This window comes from Lissotriton vulgaris, chromosome 2_2 (genome assembly GCF_964263255.1).
Source record: "Lissotriton vulgaris chromosome 2_2, aLisVul1.2, whole genome shotgun sequence".
In the NCBI taxonomy this organism is placed as follows: domain Eukaryota; kingdom Metazoa; phylum Chordata; class Amphibia; order Caudata; family Salamandridae; genus Lissotriton; species Lissotriton vulgaris.
In genome coordinates, this window is record NC_141688.1 from 220,213,174 (window position 1) to 220,235,558 (window position 22,385).

A 22,385-nucleotide genomic window follows, 5' to 3' on the forward strand; every position below is an offset into this window, starting at 1 on the left:
AGGAGTAGGCCCATATCAATAAATTTGCTTGTAACTCTATGTTTGGGGGCGTGTGGGAACCAATGCAGTATACGGACAGCCATATCAAAATGTAGGCTTCTCTCTGTCACCTCGTTCAGCGAGTCACCAATCGCTGCCAGTAATCTGTCAAGTCGGGGCAGGACCAAAACATATATTCCATTTCCGCTCCCTCTGTAGTACATCTGGGGCACGCCGCCTCGGCCGCTCCGAAATATTTCCTGATTTTACCAGGTGTTAGATGGGCCCTATGGAGGACGTAGAAGTGTATTTGTTGGAAGCGTGCGTTCCTCGTGCTCTTCCGCGCACGACGCACTATTGGTGCCCAAGCTGTTTCAGAGATCTCCTTATTCAATTCAGATTCCCACTTGGTTTTCAACACTGTTAAGGGCGGCAAGTTTTCTCGTAGCATTCTAGAGTACAGGCACGTTACTGCCTTATAAGTTCCCGCCGCCATCATGGTATACTGACAGGCCATGGTCGTTGTGGGTTCCGAAAGTCCCCCTTTCCAATGTGCCTGCATGGCTCTGGTCACCACAGCATGCAGTAAAAATCCTCCCCGCGGAAGATCAAACCCCTCTTGCAACGTTTGATATGGTATTAATACCCCATCGTCGTATAAGTCGCCAAGGACCTGCAGCCCCGCATCTACCCAGATCTGTAACTGCAACCAATCCCCTCCATTGGGGAGCACCGTCACCATTCCGAGAGGTGTCTCAGGAGCGTACGGGTGTCGTACTCCCGCACGATGTTGGGAGCGGTTCCAGCAGAGCCTAAACGTCTGCTCCTCAAGAGTTAAACCGCTCAGGGTTAGTCTCTGCTGCAAGGTAATATAAGCGAGGACATGTCTCGGAGTGCCTCCATCTCTCTCATGCTCTGGGCCACGGAATACCCTTGCCACCTCCTGCGTGAAGAGCTGCAGTTGGGCCGCAAGGTAGTAGAGTTTGCAGTCTGGGACCGCTAGGCCTGCCCCGTCCTTTGGGCGGATAAGCGTTTTGAGCGCAACTCTACACCTACCTGAGCCTCATAAAAATGAGGGCAGTTGCGATTTTAAGCGTCGAAATACGGGGTTGGGTATCCACACAGGAAGCGTGCGGAAATAATGAAGTAGGAGCGGCTGGACCCTCCTTCAGCCCGGTTGCTCCCCCACGCTCCAGCCTGGTATCGTTTGACCTCCTGCCTTCGAGATACTAGCGCTGCATTGACTCAGCTAACCTTTCATTTTATAGCGCTGCACGATCGCTTCATAGCGCTGCACTGTTGGGATTTACTTATTTATTTAATTAATTGTGCTGCTCTGTCTATTTGACTTATTTAATCAGCGCCGCACTGTCGCTTTTATTTAATTATTAACGCGACGTCGCTGAGGCAGTTACTTTGCATTTAAATTATATTCAGCTGTTATTGCGTGTAAGGCTCTCGCCTTTGACCCTCCATTTTGTGTTGTTGTTGTTGTTGCCGCCCCTCCTCCCGCCACCGCCTCCCAGCTGCTGACCCTCCCACCCACGATTAGTATCCTTCCTTGCTCCCGAGATCACTGTGACCGCCTGGACCCTCCTTCAGCCCGGTTGCTCCCCCACGCTCCAGCCTGGTATCGTTTGACCTCCTGCCTTCGAGATACTAGCGCTGCATTGACTCAGCTAACCTTTCATTTTATAGCGCTGCACGGTCGCTTCATAGCGCTGCACTGTTGGGATTTACTTATTTATTTAATTAATTGTGCTGCTCTGTCTATTTGACTTATTTAATCAGCGCCGCACTGTCGCTTTTATTTAATTATTAACGCGACGTCGCTGAGGCAGTTACTTTGCATTTAAATTATATTCAGCTGTTATTGCGTGTAAGGCTCTCGCCTTTGACCCTCCATTTTGTGTTGTTGTTGTTGTTGCCGCCCCTCCTCCCGCCACCGCCTCCCAGCTGCTGACCCTCCCACCCACGATTAGTATCCTTCCTTGCTCCCGAGATCACTGTGACCGCCTGGACCCTCCTTCAGCCCGGTTGCTCCCCCACGCTCCAGCCTGGTATCGTTTGACCTCCTGCCTTCGAGATACTAGCGCTGCATTGACTCAGCTAACCTTTCATTTTATAGCGCAGCACGATCGCTTCATAGCGCTGCACTGTTGGGATTTACTTATTTATTTAATTAATTGTGCTGCTCTGTCTATTTGACTTATTTAATCAGCGCCGCACTGTCGCTTTTATTTAATTATTAACGCGACGTCGCTGAGGCAGTTACTTTGCATTTAAATTATATTCAGCTGTTATTGCGTGTAAGGCTCTCGCCTTTGACCCTCCATTTTGTGTTGTTGTTGTTGTTGCCGCCCCTCCTCCCGCCACCGCCTCCCAGCTGCTGACCCTCCCACGCTCCGCCCCCTCCACCATCCATTTATGGCCAATGGTCCCACGCGCAGCGTCCACGCGCTCCGGCCGCGCCGAAGGTGCGCCAAAGGTAAGCCCGTCTACGCCCGTCCGCGCCTGGACCGCGCCCAGCGCCAGACCCCCTGCCCCTCGCGCTGCCCAGCCCTCCCGCATTACCTACGATGCCGCTACCCTCCTAGCCCTTAACCCCGGTCGCGTCCCCAACTGCGTCCAAGCAGCACCCGGACACACTCATGGACCATTCTCTTGCTACTCCTGCAAATTCAGCGGCACCGTCAACCACTCCGCTACGACCACTCCACAGACTACCGACCCCAACCACCTACAATGCATCCTTCTCAACACCCGATTGGTCCACAGGCACGCCATTGACCTATGGAATCTACTAGACACCATCTCTCCAGACGTCGCCTTCCTAACAGAAACATGGATGAACGCTTCCTCCGCCCCAGACATCACCATTGCCATCCCTGAAGACTATAAGATCACACGCAAGGACCGTACCGGCCACACAGGAGGAGGAATCGCTATCGTCCATAAGAAATCAATCCGCATCTCAACCAGCTCTGACGCCAACCTCGCCAACTCCGAACACCTTCACTTCCAAATCCATATCGACCCCAAGACCACACTCAGAGGCACCCTCCTCTACAGACCACCAGGACCCCGCGCAAAATTCAGTGAAGACATCACGGACTTCATCACCCCACTCGCGCTCCCCTCCAAAGACTACATCCTTCTGGGAGACCTCAACTTTCACCTTGAAAAGATCAACGACCGCAACACCACCACCCTCTTGGACAACCTCGCCAACCTCGGACTTAAACAACTGGTCACTTCCCCCACCCACATCGCAGGTCACACACTCGACCCCATCTTCACCTCCAGCAAGCATGTCTCCTTCAGCCACACTACGGAGCTCCTCTGGACTGACCACAGCTGCGTTCACTTCACCTACAACAAGCCGAAACCCACCAACCACCTCCAACCAACTCTGCAAAGAAACTGGAACAAAATCACCACCGACCAAATCTCCGCATCACTTCTTCTAAACACCCCAGCCCACTCTTCTAACCCAAACCAAGCCGCCGCCAACCTCACCCTATGGCTATCCAACACCGCCGACACCCTAGCACCACTGAAAAAACGTCAAAGCAAACCTGGCAGCAAGAAGGCCTCATGGTTCAACGATGACCTTAAGAAGTCCAAGAAACTCTGCCGCTCCCTTGAAAAGGCCTGGAAAAAAGACCCAACCACTAGCACCAAGTACGCCTTCAAAAACGCCACCCGCACTCACCACCAACTAATCCGAAAGGCCAAGAAAACAGCATTCAAGGATCGACTTGACAACAACGCCCACAACAGCAAAGAACTTTTCAACATCGTCAAGGAATTTTCCAATCCCTCGGCCAACTCCAACGACATCACCCCCTCTCAAGCCCTCTGCGACTCCCTAGCCTCATTCTTCCACAACAAGATTGCAGACATCCACAACAGCTTCGACAACCAACCCGGAGACCAACCCACCCAGCCATCTGCTGAACATTCTCCCCCCCGTGAACACCCTTAACGTCTGGAACCCAATCTCCACTGAGGACACAATCCGCCTGATGAATTCCATCCACTCAGGATCCCCCACAGACCCTTGCCCTCACCACATCTTCAACAAAGCAGACTCCGTCATAGCACCGCACCTCCGAGACGTCATCAACTGCTCCTTCAACTCCGCCACCTTCCCGGAAGACTGGAAACACGCTGAACTCACCGCCCTGTTGAAAAAACCCACAGCGGACCCCACCGAACTCAAAAATTACCGCCCCATTTCGCTCCTTCCATTCCCGGCCAAAGTCATCGAGAAAGCTGTCAACATCCAGCTCGCCGCTTTCCTCGAAGCCAACAAATCCCTCGACTCCTCACAATCTGGCTTCCGAGCAAAACACAGCACGGAGACCGCCCTCATCACAGCAACAGACGACATTCGAACTCTACTGGACAATGGAGACACAGTCGCCCTCATCCTCCTCGACCTCTCTGCAGCATTCGACACAGTCTGCCACAGCACCCTTCTACAACGCCTCAACAACACCGGAATACAAGGAAAAGCACTTGAATGGATCACCTCGTTCCTCACCGGAAGAACCCAGAGAGTCCGCCTTCCACCATTCAAGTCCGAGGCTACTGAAGTCATCTGTGGTGTACCACAAGGATCCTCTCTCAGCCCCACCCTATTCAACGTATACATGAGCCCCCTCACGGCCATTGCTCGCCAACACAACCTCAACATCATCTCTTACGCGGATGACACTCAACTAATCCTTTCTCTCACCAATGACCCCAGCACCGCCAAAACTAACCTACACGAAGGAATGAAAGAAGTTGCCGAATGGATGAAACAAAGCCGTCTGAAACTGAACTCAGACAAAACAGAAGTCCTCATCCTAGGTACATCCCCCTCTGCATGGGACGACTCTTGGTGGCCGGAAGCCCTTGGAAAAGCACCCATCCCGACAGACCACGCACGGAACCTAGGCGTCATCCTGGATTCTTCACTCTCAATGAACAGACAAGTCAGCGCCGTATCCTCATCCTGCTTCAACATTCTTCGCATGCTCAAAAAAACATTTCGCTGGATCCCCACCGAAACAAGGAAAACAGTCACCCATGCTCTGGTCACGAGCCGACTGGACTACGGAAACACCCTCTACGCAGGTACTACCGCTAAACTCCAGAAGAAACTCCAACGAATCCAAAACGCCTCAGCCAGGATCATATTGGACATCCCGCGCAACGAACACATCTCTAGTCACCTGAAAGACCTCCACTGGCTACCCGTCAATAAGAGAATCACTTTCCGACTGCTAACCCACGCACACAAGTCACTCTACGACATCGGACCAGAATGCCTCAACTCACGACTGTCCTTCTACACCCCCTCCCGCCAACTGCGTTCTTCCAGCCAAGCCCTCGCCACTGTACCTCGCATCAACAAGACCACCATGGGAGGCAGATCCTTCTCATACCTGGCTGCTAAAACATGGAACTCACTCCCCGCTTACCTTCGCCTTACCCAGAACCACCTAGCATTCAGAAAGCAACTTAAAACGTGGATATTTGACAAGTAATCCTCCTCCCCTCTCTAAGCGCCTTGAGACCCTCTGGGTATGTAGTGCGCTATATAAATTCTCTGACTTGACTTGACTTGACAATCATTTTCAACAGAGATATTCGGCCGGTCACCGAAAGCGGGAGGGTGACCCAAAAGGCCATGCTTCCTTTTAGCACTCGCATACAGTGGCCTATATTGCCATCCAGCATGTCCGCCGCCTTGTGGTATATGTAGACCCCTAGGTATTTCAGGCATGTGGGCTCCCAAGTTAGCAATGGGCGGTGGATGGGTCGCAGCTCTCCCTGTCGCACAGGGAATACATACGTCTTGGACCAGTTGACTCTCAACCCAGAGAGCTCCCCAAATCGCAAGAGAAGCCTCTCTACTCTCTCCAATGCTTCTTCTGCATCCTCAAGGAACATTAATAGGTCGTCTGCGTATAAGGAGATAAATTGTCGTTCTCCTCTACTGACTATGCCCTTATAATGCTTCCCCGTTCAAACTTCAGCTGCGAGAGGTTCAATCGCCAGGGCAAATAACAGGGGGTACAAGGAGCAACCTGCAGCGTCCCGCGCTCCACCGGGTATTGGTGCGAAACAAGGGATCCTACCCGCAGCCTAGCCACCGCCGAAGTGTACAATACTCTTGTCCATTAGATATAACCTTCCCCCAAGCCAAAGCGTTCCATGACTCTGTATAAATATTTCCATTCTAGGTTATCGAACGCTTTCTCGACATCAATGGACAAAACCATTGGTGCCTGCACCCCTGGGTGTGCGTCATCCAGCAGTCGTTTAAGCCTTCTGATATTCATAGTTGTGTTGCGTGAAGGGATGAATCCGGACTGGTCTTTGTGGACCAAGCCGGGCATGTTAAGTTATGTTATCTGTTTTGTAAAGCGCAAACAGCTGCCCCAGCAACGGGGCGTCCCGGCGCTAGAACCATAACACAACCAGTCTGAGACGAGAGACGAGACCTACAAGGAGGGAAAGAGATGGGTTTTGGTCGCTCTGCGGAAAGCTAGCATATTGTCGATGCATCGGATGTGGAGGGGAAGGGAGTTCCATAACTTGGCCCCCAGTAGTTTGAAGGAACGCCCTCCGATGCGGCAGAACTTTGTGTGGGGTATCATGGCTAAATGTTGCCCCTTGGACCGGAGATTCCGTTTGGGATAATAGGGGGTCAACAGCGAACGGAGAAGCTCTGGACCTTCGTTCTTCAAAATTTTAAAGGCGAATATGAGGGCCTTGAATTGGATGCGGGCTTCGATTGGTAGCCAATGTAGTCTGTGAATGGTCGCTCTCGCCGAGCACCTTCTAGGGAGACCTACTATAGCCCTTGCAGCCGAATTCTGGATCCGTTGGAATCTCTTTATTTCAGATTTGTTTGCTCCTAACAGCAGGACACTCGCGTAGTCCAGCCTGGACAAGATGGTAGATTGTACGATAAGTTGTCGCGTTTTGGAGTCAAAGTAGCCTAAGATGGGGTTGAGACTTCTCAGTAAACCAATGCAAGTTGCAGCAACTTTTTTGGTGTGCGACTGGAAGCTAAGAGTAGAGTCCAGCCAAACTCCTAGATTTTTTGCTAGAGTTTTCGGGGGGGGTGCTGGGCCCAAGGATTGGGGCCACCAGAGGTCATTCCAGTTATCACTGTTTTTGCCCATTATCAGCACCTCGGTTTTGCCACCGTTGAGTTGGAGGCAGTTTGCTGTCATCCATTTCGCGACGGCAGTCAGTCCATCCCTGAATCTAGTGGCCTCGGGAGAGGGGGCCTCATTGAGGCTGATGACCAACTGAGTGTCGTCGGCGTACGACACCATTGTGAGGCCCCATGTCTTGGCAACCTCCGCCAAGGGTTGCATATATAGGTTAAACAAGGAGGGACTGAGGGCAGAGCCCTGTGGGACTCCTTGTCCTATGTCTTGGGGTTGGGAGATGAACAGAGGGGCAGATACCCTGAATGATCTGTTGGTTAGAAATGATCGGAACCATTGAAGCGCCGAGTCTACGATCCCGATGTTTTCAAGGCGTTTAAGTAGGATGGCATGGGAGACCGTGTCAAAGGCCGCGCTGAGATCGAGCAGTATCAGCGCGGCACTTTTACCGGTGTCCATGATTTCCCGTAAATTTTCCGTGGAGGTGAGGAGCGCGGATTCCGTGCTATGGCCCGGCCTGAACCCGTGTTGGGAGGGGTCCAGGATGTTGTTTTTTGCCATGTGATCACTGAGAATTTTGTTCGCGTGGTCTTCCGCTAGTTTCGCTACCCATGGGAGCAGTGAAACGGGCCGGCAGTTCTCCGGTTTAGAGGGGTCTAGGGAGGTTTTTTTTATTATCGGTGTTACCCAGGCCTGTTTCCAGCAGGTGGGTACCGTGGCTGTGGTAAATGAAAGATTAAGGAGTGAGGTCAAGGATGGGAGGAAGAATTCCAAGGCTCCCAGGAAGTGAATTGGTCTCATCGGATCTGTAGGGGCACCAGATTTCACCTTCCTACAAAGTTTGGTGAGCCTGGAGTCTCCAAAGGCGGCGTTGGGGGGGCTGATGTCCTCTGGACTATCCTGGGTGAAGGCGTTGTAGATTTTCTTCACTTTTTCCGTGAAGAAGGTGGCTAGGTCTTCACATTGCTGCGTGGAGGTGATGTGAGAGGCCGGTTTGTCACCATTTTGCAAATTTTGCACGATTTGGAAAATAATTTTCGTGGGGTTGGGGCTAGCTTTTATCTCAGTAGCATAGAAGGCAGCGCGGGCTACCCGGATTGCCTTGTGGTATGTTCTGAGAGTGGCCAAGTATGCGTTTTTGTCCTCCTGCTTGTATTCCTTCCTCCATTGCCGTTCCGCTTTTTTACAAGTTTTCCTCATCGTTTTAAGGTTCTCATCGTACCAGGGGTTGGAAGGGGTGTTACGCCCTTTTGTCCACTTGGCTGGTATAATGGCGTCCAGTCCCTTGGTGATCCAGTCCTGGAAGGACGTATATGATGTTTCAATGTCGTTTATATCCTCCAGGTTAGGTTCCCCTAGGCTGACCGCTAGGTCACATTGTTGGAGTTTGTGCCAAGGTCGTTTTAGGCGTGCGGTGGGTGATTTTTTTACGGGAGGGGAGTTGTTCGGGATTGAGAGGGTTATTAACGAGTGGTCCGTCCAGGCCATGGGTTTGGGGTCGTCAGCTTTGGCCTCTGGTATGTTAGTAAATACCGGGTCAAGCAAATGGCCCGCGACATGTGTGGGGGTTCGGACGAGCTGGATTAGCTGCAAGGCAGCTAGGTCTGCAACGAAGTTGCTGATTTTAGCATCTGAAGAATCGTCTAAGTGGAGATTGAGGTCTCCTAAGATCGTGAAGTTGGCCGAGCCAGTGATCATAGCGTGTGCTGTCTCAATAAGCTCTTCAGTGAATTTCGTAGAAGGCCCTGGGGGTCTGTAAATAAAAAGGCCAGAAAGAGTGCAATGGGGACTTGTGGAGATTTTGAAGCGAGCGCATTCGCTGTCCGCAATACTTTCCTTTTGGAAGGAGCAGGTAAAGGAGGATCTATGGATGGCGGCAATGCCACCTCCTCTTGAGTCTCTATTAATGCAAGTCATAGAGAACCCATCCGGTATGGCTAGATTGGGGATGCTAGTTAGGTCGTCTTTAAGCCAGGTTTCACACAGAAACATTATGTCTGGGTTCTCGTCCATTAAAAGCGTTCTTACCTCCGCATGATGTTTGACCAGGGATCTGACGTTCAGCTGCATGATGGTAAGTGACGTTTCCTTTCTTTTGTTCTCTTTGTGGCTGATAGGGCGTGGTTCAGGTATGACCAGATTACAGTGTTTACAGTGGAGGGCGGTTCGACCAATGCATCCCTCTGTATTATTACATCTAGGGCCAGGGTTAAGCGACCTCAGTATATTGCTGTCATATACGTAAGATTTTTGGGCAGGGGTTCTGGCGAGAGGCGAGGACTTGGCGAGGACGCGCGCAGACGGGCTTGCCTTAGGCGCTCCCGCTGCGCTCGTCCGCTGCGCTTCCTGTGTAAGCACATTTGTAGGTCGAGGGAGTGGGGGTGTGGCCTCCAGTGGGCGTGGTCACCGCACACGCCGCAGGTGATGGCGGCTGTGAGCGAGGAGCTGGGGGCAGCGAGCAGCTATAAAGGTCAGCTGAGCGCTGAAGCGCCAACAGGCATGAGCGAGAGAGCGCTGGAATCAGGGCTTCGCTAGTGAGTTTAAAAACACAATTTTCAATAAGTGACACCACACAAAAAGCGAGCGTGGTGCATGAACGTTTTTTTTTAAAAGCAAATGAGTACCTCCGGCCCCGGCTTCCGCCTCAGGACTGGGATAAGGGTTGCTACCTGACCGCTAGAAGTCAGCGGTTTAAGTAGTTCAAAGAAGGGGGCGTGGCCTCCAGTGGGCGTGGTCACCGAGCACGCCGCAGGTGATGGCGGCTGTGAGCGAGGAGCTGGGGGCAGCGAGCAGCTATCAAGGTCAGCTGAGTGCTGAAGCGCCAACAGGCATGAGCGAGAGAGCGCTGGAATCAGGGCTTCGCTAGTGAGTTTAAAAACACAATTTTCAATAAGTGACACCACACAAAAAGCGAGCGTGGTGCATGAACAGGTTTTTTTTTAAAGCAAATGAGTACCTCCAGCCCCGGCTTCCGCCTCAGGACTGGGATAAGGGTTGCTACCTGACCGCTAGAAGTCAGCGGTTTAAGTAGTTCAAAGAAAGGGGCGTGGCCTCCAGTGGGCGTGGTCACCGCGCACGCCGCAGGTGATGGCGGCTGTGAGCGAGGAGCTGGGGGCAGCGAGCAGCTATCAAGGTCAGCTGAGTGCTGAAGCGCCAACAGGCATGAGCGAGAGAGCGCTGGAATCAGGGCTTCGCTAGTGAGTTTAAAAACACAATTTTCAATAAGTGACACCACACAAAAAGCGAGCGTGGTGCATGAACAGTTTTTTTTTTAAAGCAAATGAGTACCTCCAGCCCCGGCTTCCGCCTCAGGACTGGGATAAGGGTTGCTACCTGACCGCTAGAAGTCAGCGGTTTAAGTAGTTCAAAGAAGGGGGCGTGGCCTCCAGTGTGCGTGGTCACCGCGCACGCCGCAGGTGATGGCGGCTGTGAGCGAGGAGCTGGGGGCAGCGAGCAGCTATCAAGGTCAGCTGAGCGCTGAAGCGCCAACAGGCATGAGCGAGAGAGCGCTGGAATCAGGGCTTCGCTAGTGAGTTTAAAAACACAATTTTCAATAAGTGACACCACACAAAAAGCGAGCGTGGTGCATGAACAGTTTTTTTTTAAAAAGCAAATGAGTACCTCCAGCCCCGGCTTCCGCCTCAGGACTGGGATAAGGGTTGCTACCTGACCGCTAGAAGTCAGCGGTTTAAGTAGTTCAAAGAAGGGGGCGTGGCCTCCAGTGGGCGTGGTCACCGCGCACGCCGCAGGTGATGGCGGCTGTGAGCGACGAGCTGGGGGCAGCGAGCAGCTATCAAGGTCAGCTGAGCGCTGAAGCGCCAACAGGCATGAGCGAGAGAGCGCTGGAATCAGGGCTTCGCTAGTGAGTTTAAAAACACAATTTTCAATAAGTGACACCACACAAAAAGCGAGCGTGTTGCAATAGTCGGCTGCTAATATACTGCTTAAGATTTTGTAGTCCGTGGTAAGCATAGAGAGTGGCCTATAGGAAGCCGGGCTGCAGCTCTCCCTTCCCGGCTTCAGCAGGGGGATCACTAGGGCCTCTCGCATGGATTAGGGCAAGTGGCCAGCAGTTTTGGCCTCATTATATACCGTTTGGAGTCGCGGAGCCAGCAGGTCCAAGTAGTTACTATAAAATTCTATAGGCAAACCATCCACGCTCTGTGTTTTGTTGCGAGCCATCCGTTTTACGGCCCCCCTAATCTCGCTCAGCTCTATGTCTCTGACCAGGTCGTCTGCCTGTTCTTGGTCCAGTTGTGGCAGGTGTGGCCCCTCGAGAAAAGTGTCAATGTCACTCTCCTGACCCTCTAGTGCACTCTTGTAAAGCGTTTCAAAATAGCTTTGAAAACTGAGGAGAATATCCGCCGGAGAAGTGTGGCTCACAGGTTAGAGGAGGCAGACCTGGAAGCAGAGGTCAGCCCGGGACCAGGGTTCAATTCCCGGCTCGGCAGGGTCTTGAGTCCTAAAATGTCCATGGACTCGACAATTCTCGCTCCGGTGCCTACTAGATTCACGGGTTCACACTCTGCGACTCTGGGCAATAGCTCTCTTAATCTCCACAACGGCCCCTCGTGGCGGGATGCCTGGCTTTCACCTTGCGGATACCCTGCCGGGGTTATCTCACAGGGGAATACCAGGACGGGTTCCCTAAGCAAGCGCTTAGAAACCGCTCGGTGATTTGCGCTATATAAATTCATTTACATTTACATTTACATCACGCGTCCCCCTTCCCCTTCCAGAGCCAGGATATGGGAGCTACAACCACGCCAGCAACGTCCCAGCTTTATCTCCATCAGAATGTGCCCTCAATGTGTAAGTCTTGAAATCAAAGCTACGGTGACGCTCCACTTCAGTCGCTACTGCTTCTCTAGCGGTGCTAACCTCCTCCTGGAGCTCAGGGCGGCCTGGCCGCAACCTTTCCGCCTCTCGCAGTTTGTTCTCTTCTTTATCTAGATCTTCTAGCAGCACCTTCCGAACCCCTTAATGTTTACTGATACATTGGCCCCTGATAACTACCTTGAATGCGTTCCATTCTATCGCTCTGGTTGTCGTAGTGCCGTCATTCTCGGCAAAATACTGCGTTATCCCTGTCTCTAGTGCTGCGTGAAACAATGGGTCGTCCAACGTCTCAGGTCGCAACTTCCATGTTGGAACACGTGAAAGCTCGGTCATCCAGTCCACCGTAAGCAGCATGGGATTATGATCCGAGATTGTCCTGGCGAGATATTCAGCTCGCGCGACCGTCGTCATTACTGACGGTGAGCACAATACCGCATCAATTCGAACATGCAACTTCTTGTTTGCACCTTGGGTTAGGTCTGTGCGGCGCTCCTAGCTAGGATAGACCTGGGCTCCTCCGAATTATAGCAGCATTTAGTTGCCACACCTGGTTGTCGGTGCGTTCCAGTTCGTGGTCTAGGGCCGTCTTCCGGGCTCGAGCCCGCTAGGTCTCATTAACATCTCTCCCTCAGGTCATCACTGTCTTTGGTTCCCATCCGTTGCTTCCTTCCCTCTGCATACTGTGGTGTGATTAGTGCGCTGCCCCGGTCCACCTCAGCCCCAAAGAGGCGCCTCCCAGCACAGGGCCTCACTCGACAGGTACGATCTTCCACCCCGTGCATTTCGGCAGTAGTAAACAATTGTAGGGTGAATGGCTCTGCTCAGGCTGTGCACGCAGCGATGGTCCTTCCCCTCGTGGGACCAAACAGGCTGCTCTCACTCCGGTGCTGCGCTATCTCACCCGCCCCGTGCACCGTTGGTCCTGCCTGCACCCACAAGCACCGGACCGAGGATTTCCCCCTCCGGAGCTCCAGGGGCGGCTCGGGTGATCGAACGCTGCCGAGGCGCTCAGGCTCACCTCAATGCGCTGGCCGCCGAACTCTCTGCTTCCTTCCGGAGCTCGATGCTCACCGCCTTTTTGCAGGACGGTGCTCTTGGAATCAGGGCAAGAGGGCGGGCCAATGTATCGCCACTCTTCTCGCTGGATTTAGTGCGCCCCCGGCTATGCGCCCGGCGTTCTTTCCTTCAGCGCCTAAGGGATTAGCTCCTCTGGGAACGTCGCGAGTCGGTAGGGCTCAGCCATATCGGTCGTCCGACCCGGCAATGGCCGCCATGATCCTATGTCTCCGCCCTCAGTATCTGCCAGGACGCCGTCCGGGCCGGTGCGCTACAGGCGGGCGCTTTTCAACCCACACGGGGGTTCCGTCGTGAGCCCCCCGCTAGTGGCATGTAGAGAAGCTCTTTTGCGATGGTTTCCGCTCTGTTTTTCAGGATAAAATGGGGGATGAGGCACGGAGCTCCCAGCTCACGCCACCATCTCCTCCGGCACTCAAGCCACGCCCCCAATTAAAGAAATAATATTAATACAAAAACAAATCAAAACTCATAAAAATTATTTAACTACTCACACTTTACCTCTATAGTTGTCAGTCAGTCAATAAAACTTTATTCAGTTTTTTACAACCATAAAATTATACAAATATGCAAGATAACATACAATAGGTAAGTTGGAATAATAGAATAACCAATACTTATTCTTAAACCTATGATCCTTAAGTGTTAAAAAAATTATTTTCACATTTTTTAAAAGAATTTCATTTTTAAAACACGTAGACCTTCGTATATTTCTCAGCACATTACTTTTGTCCTTTCATAACTCATTCTCCTTGTAACTTAAAAAATCTGGTCTACCCCTATAATCCCCACAATCCACAGCTAAAATTAGACTGTAAAATAATGAATTACACAATTAAAACTTATTTTCAATTAAAAATTAATAGTATTTTACAACTGATTATAAGGTAAGTAAAATTAATTTACTCCCCACACTGTACCCCTATTAAAGTAAAATCCACACACAAATAAATATAAACAAATATCCTAATTAAATATAAATTAATTCATTCATATTAATGATCAACTAATTATTAATTAATTAAACATAAATTACTACCGACCCTTTACCTCGATAAACCCCACTACCCACACCTAAAATGAGTTACACAATTTTTATAATTAATTTTTTATCAATTAGTTAATATGAATTAAGAACTAATTATTGATTAATTAAAAATAAATTACTACCCACCCTTTACCCCATAAATCCCAGAACCCACACTTAAATAAATCACACAATTACCATAATTAATTATCAATTAATTAGTTAAATTTAAATTACCAACTAATAATTAATAATTAAACATAAATTATTTCCCACCTGTGAGAAGTTGGCCTGATAGGTAGTGTTTCCAATTCTGGAACCACTGGTTATCAGTCCAAACAAACCCCAAAGATGTCAGGTTGTAAGTCAACCTTGTAGACAAGCTATCCTAGTGGTAGCATGGACTAAGCAGCCTTAAAGGCTTAACTTAAGAGGTCGTGTTAAGCGAGCTTGTTTTACCACATACAATCCTGTAATCAAATGAAAGGACACCACACAAGTATATATTATAAAAATATATGTATTTATTACTAAATTACTCCCCAGTACTCTTTATGAGGAAAGGGGCACAAGCGTTAAATCAAAAGCACTGTTACACATAGAAAGTTGGCACAATTATGGCTGAGGGCGGGGGGCCACTCAGACCATATCAAAAAAGTGGTATAAGTAACACTTTACGAACAATGGTTAGGCCTAGGGCCTAGAGATTCGCTGGGAGCAGTCAGGACAAGCAATGAAGAAGTCGGGAGTAGCCCACAGGAGACGGATGCAGCACGGAAAGTGCAGCGCGCACCAATGCACTGTCAATGGTGCGTAAAAGTCAGTTAAAGTGAATAAAAAGATACTTCCGCTGAACCTAGGAACACAAAACTTTAGACACAGACCCTAGAGGTGTGTACCAGTGTAAAGACACCGGCGTTGCAAAGTTACCTCACCCACAGGCCGTGGGTGCACAGGGTCGAAGTGGCGTCGGGTTCTGTCACGCAGGTTCTGGGTGCTTGGAGCTGTTGCAGCTGCAGGCGCTGTGAAGCAGAAGTGTCCGGTGCGATCCAAGGGTGGATCGATGTAGAAAAGTACCTGAAAGCAGAGGGGACAGAGTCTGGGTCACTCAGCAGTGACCAGGGTGGAACCAGGACGGAACCAGGCAATGTCGGGCGCAATCAGGCGGTTGTCGATAGGCTTCTCTCCGCTGTCACGTGGGCTCTGGAGCATCTGCGACGTCCAGGAGCGGGTCACGATCTGTCCCACGTAGGCTCTCGCCGTCAGCACCGTCGGCTTGAAGATTGTAGCAAACAGCACTTGGCAAAAGCAATCCACGCGGAACCGGGAGATTGCTTATCACTCGAACCAGGAGGGTCAGAGTGGGTGCTCCTTTTCACAGGAGCTGGTGCAGATCTGGAGCAACCAGAAAAGCAAGTCGTATTTCGAAGTTCGTCGGCACAGGGGCCACAAGCCAGCTGGCAAGTGACCGGGCCAACGCGTCGAGCGCACACAAGCAGAAGGGCCCCACGCAGCACTCAGCGAGTGTGGAGGGGTGAGCTTTGGTGCAAGTGGAGCTCGGGGCTGGGGCTTCTCAAACCCCGGTGTACAGCTTCGAGGGTCACTCGTGGGCCGCACGGTCAGCGTCTCGTGGCCTTTTCAAGATGGCGTGCCCCACGCTTCCGGTCGCCTCCACGGGTCTCAGCTCTGCAGGGACTGTGGATCGGGCAGGTAGAAGGCAGGCAAGCTTGATCTCGTCGATCTCTGTCGCTCGAGTTCCGGCGGGAACTGCAACAAAGCAAGGGTCGAGGGCTGGATGGTGCCTGTTTGCACAGGGTGGTCACTCCTTGACCACAAGGGAGATTCTTCAGTCTTCTCACGTCGTGTAGAAAGTCGAAGGGTCCAGATTTCGTTTCTTATGTTTCTTCAGGATGATCTGAGGTCCGTTGGGACTGCTCCCCCTCTTATTCGAATCTAGGGGGTTGGACATCCTGCTAGGTCCCCTCCTATGGGTGGGACCCAGGAAGGGGGTGGTTACACCCCTCTCCTTTGATCCTGGCCGCGCTGGGACAGGGGCTGGGAGGCCCCAGAACCGGTTTGGCCGGATCCTGCAAGGGGCAGCCTTGTGCTCCCCAGGCAGTGTCTGGTTTCATTGAAACCTCCCTACTCCAATCCACTATCTCCTGTCTGGGGTGGTTTGACACCGCCCTGTGACAGGAAACTCTTTGTCCAGGCCTCCTCTGCCGGGTTTCGGTCAGCAGCAGGAGGTCAGACCCGTGTCTGTGGCAGGGGCATCCATTTTGTGGATCTGAGGCTCATTTTAAATCAACCGCGTTTCAGTAAAGTAACATGTCTTCTCCCTCTAGAAGGGTGGAATGCTATCCCCGTCGCCAGAACTGGCGAGGGGATAGTATTCCAATTCGTATGACACCTTACACGACATGTTTTGATAAAGCCAAACCAAAGTTGCTATATAACCGCGAGGATTATAATGCGCTTAAGAGTATATGGTATGGCATTATCCCGGATCAGCTTAGGGAGTTGTTCCCGACAGCTGCAGACAGGCTCAGCTCACGCCAGAGCACCATCTCACATAAAACCACGCACTCTGCCTCCAGGATTGATGAGGCCTTCCATAGGAGTGGCTTACAGGCTATATATGTGTCCAGATATAGGTTTAGATATAGGTATACTATATCTAAGCAAGGGGTGATTACACCCACTTGCCCCAGCTGAGTGATCAGCCAGTTGTGTCAATTTAAGAACCAGCCAGGGGTGGCAAAAGCTATGCTTCAGCCCCTGGTAGGCCTTGGTGGCACCTATGCCCTGGGCACCTATAGTGCATGGTACAGGGGCTGACAAGGAGTCCATTTCCAATTGTGGTATGTACCTATAGCACATGTATTACAAATTTAGAGAGAGAACAGCAGGCTGGGGGTCTGATTAGCAGGCCCACAGCCTCAGTAAGTCGAAAACCAGTGAAGCAAAAAGCAAAAATTGGGGTGACCATAGGATAGCAGACCCTACTCTCCTACATAACCCCCCCCCAAACGCAGGGACATTAAACTTAACCTTGACCAGATAAGTCTTCATGTTCTAAGTGGAAGTACCGGGAGAGACCATCTGCATTACCATGGTCAGTCCCTGGGCGGTGCTCCACTGTAAAGTCCATCCCCTGTAGGGAAATGGACCACCTGAGCAGTTTGGGATTTTCACCCTTCATCTGATTTAGCCACAAGAGGGGCTTATGGTCTGTCTGAATTAGGAAGTGAGTACCAAACAAGTATGGCCTCAACTTCTTCAGGGCCCAAACCACAGCAAAGGCCTCCCTCTCAATAGCTGACCAACGTTTCTCCCTGGGGGTCAGCCTTCTGCTAATAAAAGCAATGGGCTGGTCTTGACCACCTTGATTAAGTTGTGAAAGCACAGCTCCCACCCCCAACTCAGAAGCATCTGTCTGTACAATGAACTGTTTGGAGTAGTCAGGACTCTTCAGGATAGGTGCAGAGCACATGGCCTTCTTCAGGTCATCAAATGCCTTTTGACAGCTAACTGTCCACTGAACCTTTTTGGGCATCTTCTTGGATGTCAAGTCATTCAATGGTGTCACAATGGACCCATAGTTCTTTACAAATTTTCTGTAATACCCAGTCAGGCCCAAGAAGGCTCTGACTTGTGTCTGGGTAGTTGGAGGAGTCCAGTCCTGTATGGTCTGGATCTTGCTCTCCAGTGGTTGAACTTGACCCCCACCTACTAGGTGGCCCAAGTACACAACCTTGCTCTGCCCTATCTGGCACTTAGTAGCCTTGATAGTCAGGCCTGCCTTTTGCAGGGCCTCCAGAACCTTCTTCAGGTGGATCAGGTGATCCTCCCAGGTGGAGCTAAAGACAGCAATATCATCTAGATATGCTGCGCAAAAGTCATCCAACCCAGCAAGGACTTGGTTCACCAACCTTTGGAAAGTGGCAGGTGCATTCTTCAAACCAAAGGGCATTACCACAAACTGATAATGCCCACTAGGGGTAGAGAATGCTGTTTTGGCTTTTGACTCCTCAGCTAGTCTGATTTGCCAGTAGCCAGCTGTCAAATCAAATGTGCTCAGAAACTTGGCAGAAGCCAATTTATCAATGAGCTCATCTGCTCTTGGAATGGGATGAGCATCTGTCCTAGTGACAGCATTGAGACCTCTGTAGTCCACACAAAACCTCATTTCTCTCTTCCCATCTTTGGTATGAGGTTTTGGCACAAGGACCACTGGGCTAGCCCATGGGCTCTCTGATGGCTCAATCACTCCAAGCTCCAACATCTTTTGCACCTCAGCCTTTATACAATCCCTGACATGGTCAGGTTGCCTGTAGATTTTATTCTTCACAGGCAGATTGTCACCAGTATCCACCTCATGGGTGCACCAGTTAGTCTGACTGGGTGTGAGTGAAAACAATTGTCTGTGGGCCTGCAACACCTGTTTGCAGTCCACCTGTTGCTGCTCAGTGAGGCTGCCTGCCAAGGCTACTCCATCAACTGAACCATCATCAGGGTTCTGGGAAAGCAGGTCTGGGAGAGGGTCACTCTCTTCCTCCTGTTCCCCATCTGTGGCCATGAGGAGACTCATGTCCTCCCTGTCAACAAATGCTTTCAAACGATTGACATGGAGCACCCTGTGGGGGCTCCTAGGGGTGCCAAAGTCAACCAGGTAGGTGACTTCTCCCTTCTTTTCAATGATAGGGTAGGGTCCAGTCCATTGGTCCTGGAGAGCTGCTGGCCCCACTGGGTCCAACACCCACACCTTCTGCCCTGGCTGGTACTCAACCAGAACAGCCTTTTGGTCATGCCAGGCTTTCTGTAATTCCTGACTGGCCTCCAGGTTTTTGGATGCTCTCTCCATGTATTCAGCCATCCTGGAGCGGAGACCAAGTACATAATCCACAATGTCTAGTTTAGGCTTTTTGAGAGGTAACTCCCATCCTTCCTTCACCAAACTCAATGGACCTCTTACAGGGTGGCCAAACAAAAGTTCAAAAGGGCTGTAGCCAACCCCCTTCTGTGGGACCTCTCTGTAAGCAAAGAGCAAGCAGGGTAAAAGGATGTCCCATTTCCGCCTAAGCTTCTCTGGTAACCCTTTTATCATTCCCTTTAGGGTCTTGTTGAACCTTTCCACAAGCCCATTGCACTGTGGATGGTAGGGTGTGGTAAACTTATAGTTTACTCCACACTCTTTCCACATTGCTTTTAAGTATCCAGACATGAAGTTGGTACCTCTGTCTGAAAGAACCTCCTTTGGAAAGCCCACTCTTGAGAAAACTGCAATGAGGGCTTTTGCCACCACAGGAGCTGTGGTGGTCCTCAGGGGAATTGCTTCTGGGTACCTGGTGGCATGATCCACTACCACCAGTATAAATCTGTGCCCAGATGCTGTTTGAGGATCCATGGGACCCACAATGTCTATTCCAACTCTTTCAAAGGGTACCCCCACCACAGGTAGTGGTATCAGGGGGGCCTTTGTTGTGCCACCTGACTTACCACTGGCTTGGCAAGTGACACAGGAGCGACAAAACTCCTTGACATTTTCTGACATGTGAGGCCAGTGAAAGTGTGGAACAAGCCTGTCCCAAGTCTTATTCTGGCCTAAGTGTCCTGCAAGGGGAATATCATGGGCCAAGGTAAGAAGGAAGCCCCTAAACTTCAAAGGTATAACCAACCTCCTGGTGGTGCCAGGCTTGGGGTCTCTAGCCTCTGAATAAAGGAGTCCTTCATCCCAATACACCTTATGGGTACCTTGAGCATTCCCTGCAGCCTCAGCAGCAGCTTGCTGTCTGAGGGGTTCAAGTGAAGGGCAATCTAATTGGGCCTGCCCCAGGTCTGCCCTTGAGGGTCCCCCTGTCCCCAGAAACTCAACCTGATCAGGTTCAAGCTCCTCAGAGACAGTCTCCTCTTGGACTGCAGAATCAGTTTCCTGTGAAACCTGATCCTCAACCTGGGGCAAGTGGGAAGGCACAGCCTTAACCCTATTGCTCCTTCTCTTGGGTTGTGGTTGGTCTATTGTTTCAAGATCCACCACTGGTTCAGGAAGGCACTTCTTAGCCTGAGACCTTGTCACTGCAAGGACATGAGCTGAAATCCCTAGCATTTCTGCATGAGTCCTGTACTCCACTTCTGACCAAACTGAGCTTTCAAGATCATTGCCTAACAGACAGTCTACTGGGAGGTCTGCACTCACAACAACTTTCTTTAGGCCATCTACCCCTCCCCAGGAGAAGTTCACAACAGCCACACTATGGGAAGTAGTGGAGTTGCTTGCATTGGTCACTAGGTAACTTTCACCTAGTACAATTTGTCCAGGGTCCACAAAGCCAGGTGCCACCATTGTGACACTGGCACAAGTGTCCCTGTAGGCCTGAGCCAGTTTCTCATTAATTAAGGGAGTCTGCCTATATTTGCCCAGGTTACTGGGGCTTACTGCAGTGGGCAAAGATATGTCCACATCATATAGGAGAACTGCCTGTGTGGGGATTCTGACTAGGCCAGATTCCACCTCAGTACCCAGGGTCAACCCTACTAAACCCTTTGGCTGTGTACCACCACTGCTGACTGTACTAGGGGGTGCAGTTGCTTTAGGAGCTGCAGTGGTGGGGACTGGGTTTTTCTTAGTGCATTCACTGCCCCAGTGTGAAACTGATTTGCAGGTATTACACCAAGGTTTCTTTGGGCCATCATTCTTCTTTTTCTTGTTTCCATTTTGGGAACCCCCCTCCTTATTGCTAGTTTGGGGGCCTGAAGACTTCTGGTCCTTTTCTTTATCTTTCTGATTCCCACCCTTCTGGTCTGTTTTCTTCTGGTCACCTTGGTTCTGGTTTTTCTGCTTAATCCTTGTTCTGACCCATTTGTCTGCCTTCTTTCCCAATTCTTGGGGAGAGGTCAAATCAGAGTCAACAAGGTATTGATGCAACAGCTGGTTCTGACAGTTATTAAGGATCTGTTCTCTCATCATAAGATTGTACAATCCTGTATAGTCTGAAACTTTACTTCCCTGCAGCCAACCCTCCAGAGCCTTAGTGGCACAATCTACAAAATCAGTCCAGTCCTGAGTCTGTGCTTTTTGGGTGTCTCTGAACAACAACCTGTATTGCTCAGTGGTTAGGCCAAACCCTTCAATAAGAGCACTCTTCAGAACAGAGTAGTTTTTGGCATCCTCAGGTCTAACAGTGAGGAGCCTGTCCCTCCCTTTCTCAGAAAAGGAGTACCATAAAATTGCTGCCCACTGATCCTCAGGGACCTGCTGTACCATGCAGGCCCTCTCAAGAGCAGTCATCCATTTGTGGATATCATCCCCTTCCTTGTAGGGGGGCACAATTTTTGTCAGGTTTCTATTGTCATAGGCCCTGTCTTTTTCTTTAGGAACTTTGCTGCCACCAGTGGCATCTAAGCCACACAATTTTTTCTCTCTTGCTAAAGCAAGTTTAGCTTGAGCCAAGGCTACCTCTTCCCTTTCTATTTGGAGTTGGACAGCCCTCATCCTGGCCCTATGCTCTTTTCTCTGGGAGGGAGTCATCCCTCTTTGAGATTCTCTTGAGGCACTAGAAAGGTGAGAGTCCCTTGACAGAGATCTCTCCCTTCTATTACCTGGGAGAATTTGGTTATGAGATCTGGAGTGGTGCTGGCCCCCTCCATTCCCATGTAGGTCCAAGTTGGCCTGGTTAAGCCTGGCAACCTGTACCTGGTTTCCCACCTGATCCTGATCTTCAGGCTCATCTACATCAGAGCCTTCCTCTTCTTCTTCCTCCTCCACTACATCATCTTGAAGATCCTCATTCTCAGGGGAGTTTATCCCTTCCTCTGTTTCTAAGGGAGTCTGACTCACCTTGTCTAGGTCATCCTTTTCTAGGAGAGCTATTAGGGAAGGAATGGTAGGGCCTCTGCCCTTTTTTAGCCCCCTGGCTGTGCACAAGGCACTCAGGTCTTTGTGGCTAAGGTTGTCATATCTGGATGTTGTCCCTATAGGATCAACTTCTACAGGAGCAGAGCCTGAGGCTCTACCTGTATCAGACATGACTGCTAGTGAGGTGTAAGTGGTGCACTTACCTACACTAAGTGGTTTCCTACTGTACCTTGCTAGTGAGTTGTAGTCAGGGTGTGCTAATCCCTTTAATCTACAACTACTAAGTTCAGTAGAACTTAATATGCTAAGCTTTTGATTTATATGTACCTAGAGGTACTTGATGTGATCTTTCAATTTGATAAAGATTGCAATGGTAAAACAAACAGCAAGCTCAAATCCCACCGCTGCCACCAATGTGAGAAGTTGGCCTGAT